Source organism: Desmodus rotundus, chromosome 5 (assembly GCF_022682495.2).
Source record: "Desmodus rotundus isolate HL8 chromosome 5, HLdesRot8A.1, whole genome shotgun sequence".
In the NCBI taxonomy this organism is placed as follows: domain Eukaryota; kingdom Metazoa; phylum Chordata; class Mammalia; order Chiroptera; family Phyllostomidae; genus Desmodus; species Desmodus rotundus.
Window position 1 is genome coordinate 157,349,278 of NC_071391.1, and position 20,954 is coordinate 157,370,231.

General features: G+C 57.5%; 1 long non-coding RNA gene across 1 annotated transcript; it reads right to left on the reverse strand.

Moving 5' to 3' along the window:
* Window positions 1-14,327: 14,327 nt before the first annotated feature.
* Window positions 14,328-18,328, reverse strand: LOC123478976 (uncharacterized). Its single transcript, XR_006654411.2, has 2 exons — window positions 18,095-18,328; window positions 14,328-14,668 (listed from the first exon to the last, which is right to left on the reverse strand). It is a non-coding gene; the product is annotated as an uncharacterized lncRNA (long non-coding RNA).
* Window positions 18,329-20,954: the final 2,626 nt, after the last annotated feature.

The window sequence follows — 20,954 nt, forward strand, 5'->3', positions numbered from 1 at the left end:
TGCCATTGTAACTCCGGGGTCACCCCTCGGCAGCTCTTGTCACGTCACTGCAGGGGTCTGTTTCCACACTGGCCTCCTGCTACCTACCCTGGATGCTTTTTGAGGGCAGATGCTTTATTATGAACCAGTGAGAAGCAGGGGCTTGCTGCAAATATGGGAGTATCTGCCTTTGGGGTGCTCCCTGTGGCCGCCTGGTGCTCTGGAAGTCAGGCCATCTTTAGAAGCTTAATAATGGTGCAAGACACCCCCCACAAAAGATTGATATTGGGGAAAGACAATCGTTGGAGGGTGTGTGGTGCAGCCGGCACTGTCCCGTGTGGCCAAACAGTGTGCCAATCGACTCCAGCACTTTGGAAACTAACGCCCAACATCTGCCTGCCCGACGATCCAGGCAGAAGGAGAGCGTGCGTCTGCCGGAAGGCGTGCGTGAGCGTGTGCCCAGCAGCTTCCTTCGACAGAGCCCACACGTGGGAACAAGCCAAACGTCCATCAGCAGGAGAATGGATAAACAAATTGTGCATTCACGTGATGGAATACGACTCAGCAAGTAAAAAGGACACACCATTGCTGCACGTACAACACAGGTGCGAATCACAGGCAGTATGTTAAGGGCAAGAAGCCAGACACAAAAGAGCTCATATGGCACACGTCCACGTACATAAAGTTCAGGAGCAGGCGAAACGGCAGATGGTCATAGAAGCCGGGGGTACCTCGGCTGGGGGTGCGGTGCTGTCTAGGCAGCGACTCAAAGGAACCTTCTCTGAAAGGGTCTCTGGAATATTCTCTGGCTTGATGTAGGCGGTGATTGCAAGAGCATATGTATATGTAAATAAATCATTAAGTTACACAGCGGAGATGAGTTTGCTCTGTGTGTGTTACTTTGTAATGAGAAAGTTAAAGGGGTGGGGGAAGCTTATAAAAGGACTTCTGAGATTCTAATTAGTTCCTTTAAACTCCACTGTAGCTTTCTGAGCAGAAAGGAGGGCGGCCCACATGGCCTACGTTTTCTGCAGCATCCCAGAGGATTCTAATTTATGGGCAGAGAGGCCCAGGGCAAGAGCCCTGCACACTGCTGCGTGCTGAGCAGAGCCAGCCGCTGCTTCCCAGGCCTGCGGGGCCCTAGGAACAGGCCCCTCCTTCGCGGGCCAGGAGGGTGGGCACCGCCCAGCGGGCAGCCCTGCCCACCCCTCCTCCAGCTGCTGCCAGACCCCGCTCTCCCTCTGGCTCCTGGAGCCTGCCCGACCCAGCGGTGTTTCCAGCACTTCAGGCGGGGAGCTAAGCCGCTCCTCCACTCCAGGAAAATATTTGTTCAGGGACTTGGCACCCGCAGAAGAGGAAATAAAAGCCACCTTGGAGCCTAACGGGCGGCGCAGCCTCGTAGCTTTGTCTGCCCCTCCAGATCGCCTCCGAGGCCCAAGGCCTGCCACCTGGGGCCAGGCCCAGGAATCCCACCCTGCACACAGGCTGGCGTTGGGGTGAGCCTGGGGTGCCAGCTGTTTGTTCCTCCAGTTCAGGAGGCTTCTGTTGGTTCAGTGGGCAAATGTTTATGGAGCCTGCTGTGTGCCGGGCCCTGGGTGACCTTGGTGACCTAGGTGCAGTCTGTACCTTCAAGGCTGTTGTGAGGTAGTGAGGGGGCTGACCAGTGGAAAGGCCATTGATGGCGTCTAAGAGAATTGGCCTGGGTGTGGGGAGCCTGGCTTCCTGCCGAAGGATGAATAAGGCAAAGTTAAGGGGCGATTGGGGCAGAGTATTCCAGGTAAATGGAACCGCGTGGCGCACCAGCAAAGACCCAGAGGCACGGGAGAGCATGGGGCTTTGGGGTGAGGACAGTGGGTGGGGTCGGCTGTGGGAGACCCAGGGGTCAGGAGGGGAGCCAGCAGCTGGCTGGCCCCACAAGCCCTCTCAGCAGCAGCTCAGGAAAGCGGACTTTACCACCAGGGGCGGAGGAAGTTTTCGTTTTGCAACATTTAAACACATTGATTTTGATTCCTTTGATATAGAAAAGTATAAAGAAGAAAACAAAATCGGCCTCAAATCCCACCACCCAGACAGTCCCTGATGCCATTTTAAAAATTAGAACATGGTGCACATGATGAGAAGTCCCAACCGGCAGAAACGCATCTGTGAGAAGCGAAAGCCTCCCTGCCTGTCTCTCTCGCCAAAGGCAATTCCAGTGAGCAGGCCGCCGTTGTGTGGTTCCAGGCGTTTTCCCACACCTGTGCTCGTGAGCAGAGGTCTGTGCTGTGCCCTCAAGGCGCTGGACAAGCGGGACGGTGCTGTACGCAGCTCCTGTTCTGGTTCTGTGTCAGCGCGCGTGCTCGGTCCTACCCCATCCTTCCTAACGTCGGCGGAGCAACTAGTGGTGCGGACGGAGGGACCGACTTGGCCCTCCCGGCGGGGCGGCCCTCTGGGCGCCCCTCTTATTTGCAGGCTTTGCTGTTGTGAACGTGCGGGAATGACGCAGCCGTGGCACCGCAGCGGCTGGTTCAGACACAGCGAGTGCTTAGGGGTCTGCACCTTTCTGGCAGTGAGTTCTCATCGAAGAGGGTGTCCTCGGCCAGCACCCTCCGGACGTTTCACCGACTTGCCACCCTGTCACCACACTCAGAGTGCGCGTGGAAGTCCCAGGGACCACCCTACCCTTTCACCGCATGTATCACCACATGGTTCCATGGCTTTTTTCCATGGTGGTGGAGGAGGGAGATGACATCATGTGGTTGCTTTGATATTATTTCATAGGGGAGCTGTTTTGCATGGTTTGGGGTCCATTTTTCCAATGGGCCTTCTGTCTGTTCCTTACAGATTGGCGTGACTTCACAGCCTGCTAATGATTTTGAGGGTGTGGCTTTGGCCTCTGAAGTGTCACTCTGGCTGTGGTATGAGGGGACCAGCAGGGGCCCCTGTGGAAGGAGCACAGCTTGGAGCGAGCAGTGACCGTGGGGGAGGGTGCCGAGAAAACCATCAGGAAGGAAGCCCGACAGGACCCGCTGGTGGACTGATTTTTTGCGCAACAGTCTAGGGCTCACTTGGGTCAGTGAAAGAAACCCCCTGCTGACTGCCCTCTCCAAAAGTTGTGACACAGGGTTTGTATTCATAAGCCACATAGTTGGGCCTGAGCCCCATTGGGCCACCTGCCTGGCAGTTTGTGCCCCACCCCCTTCCCTGATGGTGGGGTGTGTGTGTGTGTGTGTGAGAGGGGTGGGGTGACAAGAGGAGGGAGGTGTCAAGGACGGTTCCCAGGTTCCCACTTCAAATATTATGGTCCCATAAACGCTGGAAACGTCTCAGAAATTCCAGTATTTCAGCACATAGTTGCCGACTGACCCACATCAGTCCGCGTTAGGCTGAAGCAATCCAGAGTCCACCTGAAAGAGAAATAGGGCCGCTTGGGGCCTGTGCATGCAGGATGGGAGGTGGGCGAGGCGTGGGCTGAGGACGCCGCTGGGGACCTGAGGGAGCCCAGGCCTCTGGGTCCCGCTCCCTTCGCTGTGCAGAGCAGAGGGCCTGGGACACAGGTGGCGCTCCAGAACTATCCACGAAGTTCTGAAGTTTGTGAACATTCAAATTTATGCTAAAGCCAAAACGAGTGGAAAAAGGGGCAGACTCTGAACGAGATTTTTAAAACTTCCATCTCCTAGTACTTGCCTGACAGTAGGATTTTGGATAACTACTAATAATAGCTACCATGGACTACATACCTAGAAGCCCTGCTCACAGCTACCCTCTGACTTCAGGGACACAGACCGGCATAGTGGCAGGAGCAGGAGCTCTGGAGTTAGGCTTGCTGTGTGACTATAAACGCCCCAGAACCTCAGTGTTCTCACCTGTGAAATGGGGCTGACAGCTCTAATGTTATAGGGCTGAGGGAGGATCACCGAAGATAATGTGAGTATACCACACACAAAACCCGCATGTTTCGGTGGGCACTTTGCAAGCACTCCATAAATAGTGCTGTTACTCTCCTGCTCACAAAACCCCTGAGAGGCAGGTATCACTACCCCATTTTACAGGTGGGGAAATAGGGGTCCTAAGTTGTTACTTTGTACAACCACCAAGTGGCCATGCGGACATGCAAACCCAGGTCTTTGTCCCTTGGAAGCCCATGGCACTGCCCTGGACCACTGCTGTTTCCTGCCTCACCTGTTCTGGTCACAAAGGACCACCTGGACAGAATGTGGGGGAGGCTCTCGGAGGCCCAGGCCGCCCCAGCAGGCCCCGAGGCAATTCCCAGGCATGGGAACGGGTGGCCTCCCTGAAATGCCTGGGTGTCAGTGCCAAAGTCAACAATGATAACCTGCCCTGCAGGAAACCATGGTCACGCGGACACAAACAACTGGGAGAGGGTGGAGCTTGCAGCCCCCCACCCCAGTCCGAGCAGCTCTGTGCCCCTCTGTGCTGGAGGGCAGTCTGGAGGTGACACCAGTGCGGCACAGATCCAGGATCTGGGGGTGTCCCTCCCCCAGGAGGGAGGTGAGCGTGGGCTGTGCCTTGGTTCCTGTCCCTCAGCTCTCCTAGGAGGCGGGCCAAGAAGGTGGCACTGGCCTCTGCCAGGAAGGGCCCCAGAGAGGGACTGGGGCCCTGAGGTGGCTCTGCTCCTGCAGCCCTGGGCCCTGAGCTCACCACTCCACACATGTCACCCTCAGCACCCTCACTGAGGCCTCTTCTGGGTCAGGGGCTGGGACCCAGAGACCCCAGGACCCAGGCTCGGCCTCTGCATAGCCCAGAGTTTCATGGCAAGGGCAGACACAGATTATTAAATAACACAAGGCGTCCAGGGCGGTTCCAGGGACACGACGAAGGGCACTAATCCACCCGGAGGAGTGAGAGGGAAGGCCCGGAGGGAGACACATCCGAAGAGAATATTTTCAAAGGAGCTGGCCGGCAGGGACAGGAGAGGGGTGTTTGGGTAAGTGCCTGTGCACTCAGGGACCCATTGGTGCCACCCAGTGTTCAGGGTTTGTGTTGAGGACAGGAAAGCAGTGAGAGATAAGGCTGGAGGGACACCTGGGGCCAGGAAAGCAGGGCTTTGTAGGTCAAGGTCAAGGGTGAAGGAAATAGGTGGTACTGAGCTGGAGCCACTCTCCTGGCTGTGAGAGCCGATTGTGCACTGAGTTCTGGGACCTCATGCTGGTTGTTTGGAACTGGCCATGGTGGGAATATTTACACCATGGGAACTGGCAAGCACTACACATCAGAGCCAGTTTTTTGTTTGTTTGCTTGTTTTGTTTTGTTAAAAAGGGGCAGCCTTCGGTGGATATTTTTTACTGTTATTCAGTTACAATTGTCCTGCCTTTTTCCCCATTGCACTCCCCTACCCCGTCCCCCACTCCCAGAACGAATACCCACCCCCCAGCCTTTGGTGGATTTTAAAGAAGGGCATGGAATAATTGGCTTTGTTTCTCAGGAGGATGCTCTGGCTGTTGCAGTGTGACTGATGGGTGGGAGGGAATGAGGTTGGGGCCTGGAGCTGGGTCTTGGGTGACCGGAGAGGCTGCCGCAGAAGGACTGGTAGTGGGAGAGGACAGGCCCCTTGGTCACCTGACCGCTGTGCTGGCTCAGCCTGGGGGTGGGGTGGAGGATTAGGTAGCTCCTGCAGCCTTCCTCAGCCGGAGCCTGAGAATCTGCAGTAAAACCCTTAATGAAAAACACCTGGGCTCTGCCCCAGCCAGGCAGTGAGCTGGGGAAGGGGGGCGATCGGAGGGTTGGAAGTGAAGATGGAGAAGAAAGGAGCTTGCACTCCATCCATTCATCTGCTGGCTCATCCGCTCCTCTAAGTGTTTCGCTCCTCGCCCTGGGCCTGGGTGAGGAGAATGGGCCCTGAAGGAAAAGGGGCGAGAGAAGACACAATGATGGAATCACCGGATGTGGGCCCTTTGCTGATCACTGAGCCAAGACGCTGACTGTGTGGGGGCTTAATCTAGTAAAGCTCTGGTCACACACAGGTCACAGAGTGTCAGAGCCACAACCAGGTTAGGTCCTGGGTCTCCATGTCCCAAAGTCCTGTGTGGGGGGTGGGATGGATCTGTGAGCATGCTGGAAGGATGAAGGCTGAGTCCCCTCCTACTGCAACCCCCCATCCCAGGATGCGTGGGGAAGGGAGTGTCTGAGACCCCAAAGGGGAGGCCTGGCTGATCCCAGCATCTACCAGGGCTTGGCCTGGCCCGCCTGGCCTTCCGATCAGAACTGGCCCATAGGCTTTAGTGCCTGGAGACTTGGAGTGGCCGTGGGGTGGCTGGGCTCGGGGCCCTCCACCCATCCTTCTCCTGACGGATGCGCTGACAGGGCAGGACCTGCCTTGGGTGGGAGGGCGCTCCCAACCAGGCAGCATTTCTCTTTGGCTTCCCGAGATGGTTCAGGGCTGGTGCCGAAGCAGCCACGGGACTCCCAGGCCCTGTACTGACTGGTAGAGGCCTCGGGCTCCTGGATTCACGTGCCAGTGGTCACTGCTCAGGGTGGTCAGACATTGGAAAAAAGGCTCTCCCGGCTCTGAGGGAATGCCAGTTTGTGAGCTGAGTCCCCCTGTTGTGCACCTCCCAAGCCCTCCTTCCCACCCAAATTCTGCTCAGGGACAGGTGACGCCAGGTATAGCCTTGGGGTGTCAGGGACACAGGGAGCTTCTCTGTGCACACCAGAAGCAGCATGCCCCCTTTGGGCAGATCCAGCGCTGTGGGCACAGGTGTGGTGAGTAGACATGGCCTTGACTGCAATTAGAATGGAGAACTACTTCCTTCAAACAGGTGCTGCAGCCCTTGTGTGGTGGCCAGTGTACACGGAGGCCCCACTGGCCCAGCACTTCCTCCAGCAGCCAGAGGAGAAGGCTCCATTTGCGCACAAACCTCCCTCTGCCCTTCCCCCATCCACCAGCCCTCATTAATAAACAGCCCTAAAAAGGGTAGCAGGGGCTTGGAGGGCGGGGCGGTGTGAGCCCCGTGAAGGCAGAAGTCCTCGCACACTTAAAGGGCCATGGGAGGCACAGCTACTCGGAGCCCCACTCTAACCCCGACTCCTGCTGACATCCTGCGGGTGGCCTGGCCACTTCCAGGAGGGGCAGCCCCACGCTCCTTCTGAGCACCACGTGGGGAGGCCCAGGCATTTGGAGATGAAAGGCTCGGGGCGGAGGCCCCAGCCACCACTAGGGAGGCCCTCTGGGAATTCCTGCCGGTGCCAAGTAGTCCCATCTGGCCCCCACCCCACCCCACCTCACCTCCGGGGACACGGTGTACCACAGATGCCCCTGGGTAGAGGGACGGGCCTTGCCAGCTGGGCTAGCAGGGGTGGTTCATCTCAGCTCTTGAAAGCTGGCACCCTCCCCAGCACCTCTGCCCTCCTCTGACCATCGCCCCTTTAGGGTGAGTCCTCTGGCGACAGAGGGGACGAGCGCAGAGCTAGAGCCAGAGGGCCCAGGGACTCGACCCAGGGCTTGGGTGCATTCCTTCCCTCCTGGGCCACCTCATCAGTCACACAGGGTCAGAAAGTTACATAAAGTGAGAGGCAGAGCTGGGGCCGGAACTCGAGCTGTCTGGCTTCCAGTCTCCCTCCCAGCACCACCCGGCCCCTGCACCGCCGGACAGCCGGGGCCAAGGCAACACGCCACTCAAGGGACATAGCTTGTGCCTTGGCCCTTCTCCACATACGTGGATTTCTGGAAGTCACAAAACTGTGAGGATTCTTGGGGTTCTTGACACTACACCCTTGAAACTGAGGATCAGGGAAGGAGCGTGATTTGCCAGTAAGAGGGGAACCGAGAACTCCCGGGTCTCTTTGCTCCCTGGCCAGCACTCTTCCTGCTGCCCTGGCTGGCTGTCTGGAAAGCCTTTGGTTAGACTGCAGGCCACTACATGGGCCGCGGGGACCTCCTTTCCATGGAAGGAGAATGTCCCCCCGGAGAAAAAGAGGCGCCTCCCTCCATGACTGTAGCTATCACATGAGGCCACCTCTCCTTTGCCCCATTACTGACTCACATAACAGCAGTTAGTTCCTCGAAGGGAAAGCTGCAGTGGCCAGTGCCCCCCAGGTTGCCAAGAGCTCCCTGGAGGTCAGTTGCTAAGACCAGGCCCTGGGGTTGTGCAGCCTGCACGCTGCCGCCTGTGCGGCCCAGGTCAGGGCTGAGCCCACAGTGGGAATTCCAGTGGCTCTTCAGGGGCCAGCTCCCCAGGCCAGCAGAGTGGGGAGTGCAGAGAGGGTGGCCAGCAGAGGGGCTGGAGCTGAGGAACCAGTCTTCCACTGAATCGTCCCTGAGCACCCACAGGATGCCCAGCCTGGGCTCCCCTCTGGACTAGGTGCTCTGCACTGAGGGGTCCCCTGTCCCCAATCCTGCTGGTAAGACACATCAGATTTCCTGCACTTGGCACTGAGCTGGACTCTAAGCCCTGCAGGAGTGAGGGGAAGAGGGAGATGCCTGCTGAGGGCTGTGGGCATTAGGGAGGGGCTCTCAGGTTGGCCTAGAAGGATTTCCCCATGGGAAAAGTCTCTCTCTCACTCTCTCTCTCTCTCTCTCCACACACACACACACACACACACACACACACACACACACACACACACATTTATAAAGGAAACTAGGATTCGGAGGTCCTGCGGGAGAAGTGAGTTGGTGGCGGGGTGGGCTGGCCCCTGGCCCCTCTGGGTGGTGCCAATGTGGGTGCAGGCTCTCCAGGAGCGATTTCCCTGTAGCAGCTGACTCAGTGGCCACAGCAGGCCACCCCAAGGACATGATGGGCTCAGGGGACTGTGATGACATGGGCTCCAGTGAGTCCTGACTCCCAGCACACCCTGCCCACTTGAACATGACTTCCTGTGAGGGTTGGTCAGTTCTTTGGGTGCCCCCAGGTGGGGAGCTCGAACTGCATAGTTAATGTGTCCCCCACCCACCCAGCAGGGACCTCCTCCTCGGGGGCAGGGGCAGCTTCCCTTGAGCCTTCCGGTGGCTCCTTTTGTCCTGTTAAGGAGGGCCTCCCCTCTCACTGCTGCCTCTCCCCATAGCTCCCCATGTTCCATGGGCGGCCACCTGGAAGAGGGGTCCTCAGGATTTGGGGCCACACAACAAGGCACCAGCCTCGCGGGGAGCAAGAGCCCCAGGAAGGACCTTGCAGCTTCTCCTCCCTCTCCCTCCTCCTCATCTCATGTACTCTTCTGGCCCCTGCTTTTCCTAATTCCTTTCTCAGCATTGGGTTCTAAGAGTGTCAGCAGTCGCAGGGTGGGCTTCCAGGAAGAGGTGGTCACTGAACTGGCTCCTGGAGTGCAAGAGAATCTGTCTGTGACTCTAGAAACTTTCAGGAGTGTCTAGGAGCCTTCCAGGCGAGGGCTGAGGCTGTGAGTGGAAGCAGCTTGGCCCTTCGATCCCTGCCATCACTCTGACCCCCAGGTTTTCTTGGGGTGTGTAGGAGTGGGATTGCGGTTTGAGCAACGGGAAGAAGGCAGGATGAGATTGAGGAGCCCTCTTGTCTGTGGGACAAAGGATTCCATCTGCCTGGTGGGATCTCAGGTCTGGCCACTGCCTGGGAACCCAGAGGAGAGGAGACAGGGATGGGCACAGAGAAGGGGGCGGGGCCATTGCTCCTCACTGCCTTCGCCACCCTGCACACAGGAGCCCTCCTGGCTCTCACAGCAGAGCCTTGGGCTTTCTGTCACCAGGCACCCCTCCTTCTTTTCCCTGGAGCCCCTGGTGAGTTTAGAGGTGCCCTAGAGGTGCCTACCCTCAGAGGGGCCTTCTCCCCATGCCATGCAGTGGTGGGAATCCAGCCACAGGTGTCCCGTGTGGCTGCCCAGTACTTTTGCCAGGTGCACGGACGGGATGGGAGGGACAGCTGGGTGCCACAGACTTGTGACAGTTCCAACACCACGCTCCTCCCCCGCCCTGCCAGTGAGACTGATGACTTCCTGAAAAGGGGTTAAATGGGGGGCTTGTGACATGGAACATGTGATGTGACCTGAGGACTTCCTGTTCAAATCAGCCCTGGAGCTTCTGACCTTGGAAAGTGCCCTGGGCACAGCTGGAGGGAGCCCTGGGAGCCCCACTCTCTAAGCAGAGCTGTTTTCAGGCTGTGTCCACCCTGGGGCACCAGAACCCAGGCTCCCCGACTCCCGTGGTCTTGTGTGTGTTGCTGCCTAGGAGGCTGTTTGGTGGCCTGGAGGCTCAGGACGTCAACAGGGGAGTCCCAACCAAAAGCAGATCTTCTCAGGAGAAGGTGGTTGCAGTGCCACGTTCTCAGGGCACGCAGGGAAATGGATCCTGAGCAGAGCCCAGGGAGCCCAGGCCCTAAAGGCTCCCATGTGTGAAACTGCCCAGGTCCCCTACTCAGGGCTTGCTGGGGGCCTCACAGGGTTCCCTGAGAATGTTTGGGCAAGCCCACACTCTGTGGGGACGGCTGCGTCCCCTTCCTTACACAAATCGAAGTCTGCCCAGAGGCTCCTCCTACGCTGGGTGACCGTCTGGTCTGACCAGCCAGCTGGTCAGACCTGGGTTGCCTAAAGCACTAGCTGTCTGCCCGCTGGGCTGCCTGGGAAGCAATTGGCTGAATCAGGCCTTGACTAGACATTAATGAATGCCAGACCTGTGGACCGCGGCTAGAGGAGGGGGGTGGCGGGCTTGAAGGCAGGCTGGCTTCTCGGGAGAAGGAGATGTGGTAATTCACTGCAGGCAAACGGAGAGCTGCATGTGCCAATGCCCGCCCCCTCCAAGGCAGTGAGTATAAGATAAGCCTAGAACTGCCTGGTGGCCCATGGGTGGGAGGGAGCAGAGGAGCCCGCATGGCCGTCCCAGGGCTGGGTACAGCATGGCTGTGGTCAGAACTGTGAAGAGGCAGAAACTGGAGTGTTTGATTTCCTGGGAGAAGGCAAACGGAACGGTGACTCAACTGAGAACTATTCAATCAAGTGCTTGCTTTGGGAAGGACAAGGTAATCATCAGAAGGCAGTCCAGTGAGGGAGGAGATGAAGACCTGGAGACCTCTGGAGGGGTCCTTCTTCCCCTGCCCCCCATGTGGCTTTGCCGTGACACAAGGACTATTCTGGAGGAAGGCCTGGATCTGACCTCCTGTCTTCTGCAAGCCACCAGAGACAGGTGGTTAAAAGGAAGGTTTAAACCCAATGTCCCCCAGATGGAGGTACCACATCCTGTTCAGCGTCCCTGGCTGATGGGCCAGAGCATCCACCGTCAATGTCATTGGCTGGCTGCTCTGGTTTTAGGAAACCCATGGCCCCTCTGGGGATGGGTTCCTCCTGGACCCTTCCTGGGGGCCCCAGCATGCCCCCATGCATCCTCCTGGCCAAGTTCATGCAACTGAGAGCCCTCTCCGTGCATCTGCAAGGGAAGAAAAAGGCCAGCTGCCATTTATGCATGGACTACTCTCCAGGGCACCCCAGGCCATTTCTGACATTATGGCTCCTCTGGGGAAAGTGGGTGGTTAGAAAATCAAGGCTGCAGGTACACCTGTGCATTTGCCACCTGGATACCCTTCCTACAGGCACCACCTAAACTCAGCATTTCCATTCCAAACACCTGCTTCTGCCCGTGGGCATCCTCTCTCAGCATCCCCACCCTCCCATATACCCAAGCCAGGGATGCACCGCATCCAGAGGTTCTTTCCTCGAGCTCCCCATTCTGCCTTTTTTTTCTTCTAATTGTGCCTTGGTTCCAGCTCTTCCCTCCCCATCACTACCAACATCCTGGGTCACTGCTTCATCTTTTTTCACGAAGATTGTGGCAAGGGTCTCCTAACTGGTCTCTCTCTCCAGCCTCATGCTCTTTGAATCAATCAGCCAGGCGGCACTCATGTTAGGGTAAGTTGTGAGGAGTTTGTGAAGATGCGGGCCAGGGTTAGGAATACCCCTAGAATTAGAGAGGTAAGTCTGCCCCTGCCCTGTGCTGGGGCTTTCCCCAAGGGATGCGGCCAGCTTGGGGGTACCTGCAGGGAGGGAGCAGGAGATAACGCCTTGAACCTGACTCTTCTCTCCCCTGTACCTCCTGCTAGGTCTCCCAGTCGCTGAGCCCCTCTGGCTGTGGGAGGGCAGGGGCCCTTGCTGCCATCTGCACAGGTCTGTTTTCCCAGCACAGGCCAGAGGGGAGAAGGGTGGAGGGGGCATCTGGTGGTCAACTGCTGTCACTCAGATGCCAATCCATTCCCCACATGGTCCCCAGGGAGATGCTTCCAAAGCCCATGTCCAAACAAGCTCCCACCTAAAAATCTTAAGAAATGTCAAAACAATTGTAGGAATTAACAAGGGCCCCTACCTTCCCACCCTGCACCTTGCCCCTCTAGCAGGACGTGCAAGGTCACTGAAGCTCAGAGAGGCAGACCCCTGGGTCTCACCGCCGGCCCGGTGACACTGGACTCTCTGAGCCTGGGGCTAGCCCTGCTGTGACAACACCCTCTCTCAGGGCCCTGAAAGTGCCCCTGGGGTGGCCCCAGCCTCCTCCAATCTGGCCCCAAGCCCGCTCCCCACTCCTGGGGCTCCCGGGCTCTGGTCCGTCTTCATAACTAGTTCTCTGAGGCTCCCGTGCACTCTCACCGCCCGAGCCTCCATGGCGCAGTCGGCAAACTGCGGCCTGTGGCCAAATCCCTCCCCTTGCCTGTTTGTACGCAGCCTGTGAGCTACAGACAGTTGTTACATGTTACACGGTTAAACGTTTTAAAAGAATATTATTTTGGAAGTCATGTAACGTTTCCAGGTCCACAAATAAGGTTTCATTGGTACCCATCCCTTTGTTCCCATACCATCTGTGGCTGCTTTGGGCTCCAAGGGCAGAGTGGAGTAGCTGTGACAGAGGAAGCATGGCCTGCAAAGCCTCAAATATTTAGCATCTGGCTCTTTAAGGAAAAGTTTGCCAGTGCGGGGGGTGGGGGTGGGGTAGGGGTGGGGGGTGAGGGGTTGGGGGGAGCCCTGGCTGGTGTAGCTCAGTGGATTGAGTTTCAGCTTGCGAACCGAAGGGTTGCTGGTTTGATTCCCAGTCAGGGCACATGCCTGGGTTGCAGGCCAGGTGCCCAGTGGGGGGTGTGTGAGAGGCAACCACACACTGATGTTTAAAAAAAAGAAAAAGTTTGCCAGTGAGCGAGCTCCTGCATCAGGGGTTGCTCTTTGACAGGCCACTACTTAGTGTTTATGGCGTTTGTGTGTGTGCTTAAATTTCGCCTATAATACATGAATGTGGGAGGTTCAAATTGTGCAGGGGATGGGGGTGCAGGAACCCCTGTCCCCATCTCCTCCCTGGGGCGCTCACTGTTAACGGCCCCCGGCCTGGCAGACCCTGTTTCCTCTGTCCAGGTTGTCCCTTACAGCTCCTCTGACAACCTTCTGCTCACACCTCAGGCCAGGTGGTCTAGCACACTGCCCCCGACTGCCCTTCTCAACTCTGCGGCTTTAAAGGCAGCCCAGCGCGGCTGCCGAAGAGCACAGGTGCCCTGTCCTTCGGCTTAACACATCCTTGGGAAAGTTCCTCCCTGTCTCGGTACTTGGTTTCTCCCTCCTCAGCTGCAATGGGGTCACGGCTTCACCTACTTCCTGTCTTGCGGTGAAGCTCATGTGACAGAGATGAGTAAACACACGTGGCCTGCTGAGGACAGGACCTGGGATACAGACGGTGCCGTGTGGGAGTCGGAGCTCACCACCCCGGCCGCTGGGACAGGCCCACATCCCGGGAGGCCTCCCCTGTCACATGCCCGTCTACCCCCCCAACCCTCCCCATCCCCACCCCGTGAGGCCATGCTGCTGCGGGAGGGGCAAGCACATTCTGTTCTCTTCATGCCCCAGGAGGGGTCAGGGCAGGGGTGTCACATGGTCCTGAGAGGACGAGACCCCAGCCTTCTCAGTCCAGGCCGATGGGGTGGTCCGCTAAGAAATAAACGGGATGTGGTGCCCGAGTACATGGCCCAGAACTTGGGGCATTTAAACTTGAGCAGGGGACTCCAGGACAAAACAAGGCCCAACTTGTCGGTCAAGAGAAACCCACCCTTTGTTTACTGCTGGAAAGTCTTTGGGTCACAATGTCCCTAGGTTGTGAGGAGGGGCTGGACAACCCTGTTAGGCCTGCTGGGCCCAGGCTTTCCTTAGGGCCCCGCCTGTAGCAAGGTTGGGGGCAGGTCTCTGAAGGGCACCCAGTGAGGCTGACTGTCCCCCTCAGAGGAGCTAAGACCCCTCGTCAGACCAGCAGCAATGCGCCTTTCAGGAATATTGAGAAATGGGAGTGGGGGGTGGGCAGAGAGCCAAACCCGTCTGTGGCACCTGCCAACCCCTCCCTCCTTCAGAGAAAGTTATCGTCCACCTTCCACACTGCCTCCCATCCACCCATCTCAAACTTCTCCAGACTTCTGGGGCAGTGGAGCCAGAAGTGAAATGGATGTAGAGTGTATTTAGGACAAAGGACTTTAGTGCTCTGTTCCACAAACAAGTAGAGGCCCAGCCTTGGACAAGGGCGTGGGGACATGGCCCAGTCCGAATGTGAGGTCACTGCACCCCACCACCCCTCCAGGGACTGGGCTGCTCAGGAGGGCAGGCTGGTGAGTGGGGAGGCACTTCTGCCTGCAACATGCAAAGGCCAGCGGAGGGAGTGCAGAGGAGCAAGCTCTCTGGGTCTTGGGTGGGGGCCCCAAGGGCGAGATCCTGCCTCTTCCAGTCCAGTCTGGGGTACGCCGCTGTGTGACTGAAGCAGACAGGGCAGCCTCCGGTGGCCCTGTGGGGAAAAATCTCCAGTAAGGCTGGTCCCACCGAGCACTGAGGCTGACATCCCCTCCCAGAGCGCACAGCAGCCCCAGGAAGAGGCTCCATGCACTGGGAGGCCCAGGCTGGGGTGCGCAGAATGCGGTGGTGATCACATTCACATCCAGCTAGGCTGTCTCTTGTCCTTCCCAGGGCCATTTCCCCAGCTTCTGGGAGGCTGCCTGGCCCTGCCCCCCTGAGTCGCCCCCGAGCTGGCAGGCAGGTGTGGCAGCCATTGTGTAAGGGGTGAGCTCACCTGCCATGCCCGCCCCAGCCTGCACCGGCCTGTCCGCTGCAGTTAATCATTGTTCAAATGTCCTGCCAGGCGAGTGGGCTGGGGAGGAAGACGTGACAGGCAGGGCCCTGCTGCCGGGTCTCAGCACAGAGGCCCAGCAGGCCAGGGGCTGGAGCCATCCCCCAGCACCCGACAGTGGGGCTGAGCCCACTTCTCCTAATTCTCTAGTGGGAGCTCAGCAAACATTTTTGATTGCACTAAAGAACATTTCATTGTCGATTTCCTCTGTTAGCGTGAACCCAAAGCGGTCTGGTGGCACAGCTGGAGGACCGGCACCAATGCCCCAATGCGTAGGTTCGAAGAGCAGCTCTGCCACCTACCAGCCGTGTGATCTGGGCCCAGCCTCCTAATCCCTCTGGGCCTCAGTTTCCTGGGCTATAAAAAGGTGTTGTTGTTGATAATGATGATGATACTTTCCTCCAAGGACCATGGTGAGGATTAGGATATACATAAAGTGCCAACAACACAGACATCTGGGTGCCCGGAACCAAGACTAAACCACTCACTGCTGGGCTCAGCTAATCCCCTAGTGGAAGACTTGCCGCCACCAGGCCACCACTGATTGTGCACGTTATGTAATCACCGCCTCACACGGTCCCTTGGGAGCTAGATACGACTGACTGCCCCCATTTCCCAGAAGACACAAGGCTCAGGGGAGTGAGGCAACTGTCCAAGCTCACTCGTTTAGGTGACAAAGCTGGGATACAAGCCCGGTCCATCTGCGCCAGAAGCCTGAGTTCTCTCCACTACCCAGCTCAGCCAGGCTCTCAGATCAAAGATGCGAATCTGAACTTGTTAGGCAATTACATTCTGCCCGCACTCACTGACGTCCACTGAGCGTGGGGGTGGGGGTGGGGCCAGGGGCTTCTGGGCTGAGCTCTGCTGTGAGACAGAGGCCAACAGTGCCCAGCCCGTCCTCGTGCCCAGAGAACCCCGACAGAGGAGCAGACAGGAAGAGCTGTGCTCACGCCTCCATGGGCTGCGATCTGGGGGCCTCAGGACCCTGGGGCAGGCTGGGCCTGGGGGCAGCTGGTGGGAAAGATCCTTGGAGGCGAGCACTGGAGTGTTTGTAGTGTGTGTTTATTTGTCACAGTTCGGGGAAGGGAGCTGTAGAGATTGCCAGAAGCCCGGGACCCCTTTTCCCTCCCACCCCAAACCTCCCGTGGTGCTGTGACCGGTTGGGATGGAGGCAAAGACGGCCACAGCAGGACTGTGCCCCAGATGCCACTGAATAACCTGGCAGAGGAGCACATGCCTCCAGGGAGGGTCTCCACGCTTTGCAGAGCCTTCTGTCTCCTTTGGGGGTGTGCCTTGTGGGAGAGTTCTGGGAGGTGTGAAGCTTGCCCCTGGACTGGTAGGAGCATTTTGGGGACCCCATGGGAGTCAGCACACCCTGGGATGAGCAGCTGGGAAGAACCCATGTCATCCTTGTCGGACATGTAACCTGAGACCGTGTGAAAGAAAGGGCCACAAAGCCAGCTAAGGCGGCCCAGGGACCTCTGCGTGTGTAGGCGTGTGTGAGCGCTTGTGCAGCGTGTGGAGGACTAACCAGGGCAGCAGGACTCCTCCTCAGAGAGGTGAAGTTAGTGGGGTTCATCACACAGAGAGCTCTGTCTGGGTCCGCCCTCAGGGTGCTGGCATTCTTCCCCTGTGATACCTACCTCCCCCCACCCAAAGCACAGTGCTTCCCCCTTCACTTCTCCCCAGCCAAACAGGCCCTCGGGATATGCTCTGGCAAGCTCGCTTCCCCTGAGTGGTTGATGGCTGAAAATCAGGCTTCTTTCGTGGCCCCTCCCGGACGTTCTTGCTGCCCACTGGCCATCCTCCTGCCCCTAAGTGCATGGCCACAGCCTCCGACAGGGAGCCTAGCCCTGACAGGATGTGTGGCACTGAGCAGCCAGGGCCCCTGGCTTTCTAGGACACAGAGGCAGCCTGTTCCGGCCTGGCTGCAGCTGGAGGCCGAGGAGAGGAAGCTGGAGACCAGTCTTGGCCACTATGATGAGTGCCAGCCCCAGAGGCCAGCCCACACCATGGGGCTCTCCCTCAGGTTCACAGATGCTGGTGTTAGGAGACACGGGTGAGACCCTGGCAGGGTGGGATGAGGTGTGACCCATGGTGCTGGGGCTAGGGAGGGACGAGGAGGACATTGGGGTGACCCTGGAGGAAACAAAAAAGGTCTAAGCTCTCTTATGTCCCCTCCCCACACACCACCAGCATCATCCTCCTGGTCTCAGCCAACCTGGCCATTTAAATGATGACCAGGTTTTTAGGTAACACTGGTGTCCTCCAGGACGGGGTGGTGGCTATGAGTCTTCAGGTGACGCCTTGCTACAGGGAGGTCGGTGACAATGAAAGCAAATTTCAGATCAGATACTGCCCTGATGACACTCTCACTAACAAGTAGGCACAAGAACTGTCCCTTGGCCCTCTCCTCTAAGCTTGGGGGCATCCCCTTCTTTGTCCCTAAGTGTGCCAATGAGCACTGACTGGAAGTTTATTGCCCCCAAGATAAGCCTCTGTTCTGCCAGCAAGGCCAGCAGGGCCAGCCCACATTCTGGCTGGGCCAGGAGACAGAGTCTGCTCTCAGAGCTGGGGGGTAGCTGAGGCCCAGAAGGGGACCCAGAACCCAATGGGAGCACACCCAGAGCACTCGTGCCTGGGTGTCAGGCGGCCAGGTTTGCTGGATAATTCTACCTGGCTCCCAGAGTGTGTCTGTGTGTGCGTTCGTCGTGGTTTGTACTGCAGGGGTGATTAGTTAGCACAAAAGAATTCACACTCTAGGAGTAGCTAACGAGGGCTTCCACCATAGTTATCTAAATCTACTCCTCAAAACCCATTCCTGAGCATAAGAGGTATTCCAGAGAATTGGTCGCTGGTGAAGTAAGCAGTGTTTTAAAGATGTTTAGCTGGAAAGACGGTATAGGCAGGCTCCTATGTCTGTGCTTGAGCAAGACCGCAGAACCGCATGTGGAGACCGGTTTGTAAACACTTGCCGGCACCCTGCTGCTTTAAGTCCTGCCTTTGCCAGGTGCTGGCAGGAGGCTCTGTTTCAAATGCTCCTCCGCCCCAAGCCCCAGTGTCACCGTCAGTAAAACGCAGACTTACGTGTCAGATGTGCTGACAGTTTGATAGACCGTGAGCATCCATCTCTACCTCCTAAATGTGCTTCCCACTTGAGGGGAGAAAGGTAAGACCTCATGAACAGGCTCCCTTGCAGCTAGCGCTCGGCGGGTAAATTCCATTCAGCCAAGTAAATGCATTCTAGAAAGCAGAAGCCCTGGTGCTGCCGCTCCCGCCAAGGCGGTGAGACGTGTGGTTGACTGGCAGCAGTGCCCTGGCGCCCTGGCACCGACTCCTGGCACCCTGAGGAAGGCGTGTTCGGCTTTCCTCTGGCTCTCCATACAAGCAGTGTTAGGCTGAGACACCCAGGCTCTCACTGAGCCCCGAGGGAGAACCCCAGGGACACAAACATACTGAACACAGGTGCACTGGTAGGCACAGGTGGGCTCCCAACTCTTGAACTTGCTCCCAGGGCTCCCAGGCCAGCCCAGGCCACACTCAGCCTGACAGAGAGCCCACTGTCGCCCTCACAGGGCTGCGACACCCTCCCAGGCCCCTGGTCCATCTCCCATGGGCAGATGTCCCCCCTGCTGGGCACTTTGACAACCCTTCAGTCCAGGCCAAGGACGACTTCCCTTCTGCCCACCTGACCCTCCCTGGGCCACTGTTGGGTCTGAGGACAAACTCTTCCCATCTCTCACACTGGGAACAAAGTCACACTCCACAGGCTGTCTATGCCAGTCTGTGGGGACATTTTCTGTCCTCAGAAGAAGGCCAGTGTAACCCAGAACCTCAACCCAGCAGTAATGCCACCATAAGCAACCCCAGAGAAGGCCTGCAAGGCACCCTTGTAGAGTCCTGTATTGTTCCCACAGGACCCTTATGACGGCCGTACTCAGACCAGAGCATTTCCATGTCCCCAAAGCAGGTGTTCCCTTCCTTGGGAATGACCTGACTTCCATCTGTGTGTCTCAGCACTTCCAGTCCTTCAGTGTAACTTCCCCAGTGGAACGGGAGTTCTTAGCACCCCACTCTTCCCAGCTTCACTTGCGGGTTGCCTCTCTCTCTGTTCCAGCTTCAGCAGGTGTCCCTAGTGAGACGGAAGTCCTCAGCTCCCACCACACTCTGGGTGCACAGAAGGCCACGTGGGCATGACCGCTTGCCCCCCCCCCGCCCCGTGCACCCCGTGCCACACCACTGAAGGACTTTTGTGCAGGGCACACTCACCCCTTCAGTGTCTCGAGAGTGTTCAAGAATGAGCCACACCTGCTGGCACCCTTGTCACCTGCTCCTTCCACTTCTCGCCTTCCAAAGCGACAAAACACCCGAGGTACCAGCCCAGGGCAGCCTTCCCTCAAACCCCACTGGACTGAGGCCACACCAAGGTCCTTTTTCTTTCCAGTCTCTATCTTGTCAGCTGGGCCTTAAAGCAAATAAGTTGCTAATGTCTGGGCCTTTATAAAGCTCTTCATTTCAAAACAATGAAGTGAAACAAAGCTATTTTAGTGTTGTCTATAACCCCTCTCTACACAGCGTCAAAACCTAGCCCAGGGGACGGGCCGGGGACCGGATGCAATCACATCCTCCATGGTCTGCAGGGTCTAAGGCGTGTGTTTCTTTCTTAGGTGCGAGCAGAAGGAAGGGAGGGCAGGCACCCACCGCACTGCCCCTCCTGTGTCAAATGCAGAACCCAGACCTCTCCTGAGAGGCCTGTTTGTCTGCTGTATGGCTGCCCTGGGGCCCTGGCCCAGCCGCTCCAGGGTGGAAGAAGGCTGGTGGCAGTGGGGAAGGGAGTCCAGGCTCTGGGTCTCCCCTTCTGGGGCCCTGGAGTCTGCCCACGTCAGGAGCAGGAGGGGAACTTCATATTTTCCTCCGTGTGGTGTGTATGGGGAGGAGTCCACGCTGACAGAGCAGCACACAGACGTGTCCACACGCAAGGCCTTCCCCAGACCCTGAGCCTGGCCCGGAGAGAGGCCTCCGGGCTGCCAGGCAGGTGTGGGGACAGGAACCTGCTCCTGGCTGTGCACTGGCTGCCCTGGGTGTGGCGGCCGTGCTGGGTGCGGCTGGAGGTCAGGCTTGATCAGCCCAGCCTTATGCGTTTGGTGATACTGTTCTGCGACTTTACAAAGGCACTGTGATATCCACAAGCTCAGAGGTTCTTTCCTCAGCCCCGTTCGGTCTACTAATATGGCCATCGAAGGCATTCCTCATTTCTGTCAGTGTTTCTAATCTCTAGCGTTTCTTTTGGTCATCAGCAGAACTTGCCTCTCTCTGCTCACATCATCCATCTGTCGATGCATGCTGTCTACTTGTCCGTCAGAGCCCTTGGCATCAATCCCAGTTGCTTTAAACTTTCAGGCCGATAACTGCAGCACCCCAGCTATATCTGAGCTTGGTTCTAACACTTGCTCTGTCCCTTCAAGCTGTGTTTTTGCCTTTTAGGGGGCCTTGTCATTTTTTTTGGTTGGCAGACATGATGCATAGGTAGAAGGAACTGCGGTAACTAGGTCTTTGGTGATAAGACGGTCAGATGTGTGGGAAAGGGAAGTGTCCTAGCTCTGTGGTCAGGTCTCAGTATTTCACTGAGTCTGTGTCTGTGGACCTTGAACTTCACACGTGCTTCTCGGTGTTTTTCCCCCTTTGGTGGGACAGGACGGCTAGAGTGGGTGGGAGTTGGCTACTGCCAGCCTCCCGGGTCAGTTAGGCTCTGGTTGACTAGTTTCTCCTGAAGACAGACCTTGTTAGGAAGAATAGAGGGCTCTGGGCATTTAAAAATGGTTCCTTTTTCCCTCCCCCCGCCAGAAGCACAAAGGGGCTTTGCTCTGCTATTTGCGCTGGGGAACCTCGTGAGTTCTTAGAGGGAAAACTCACAGGATGTGGGAACCCCTGGGGACGGTCCCCCGTA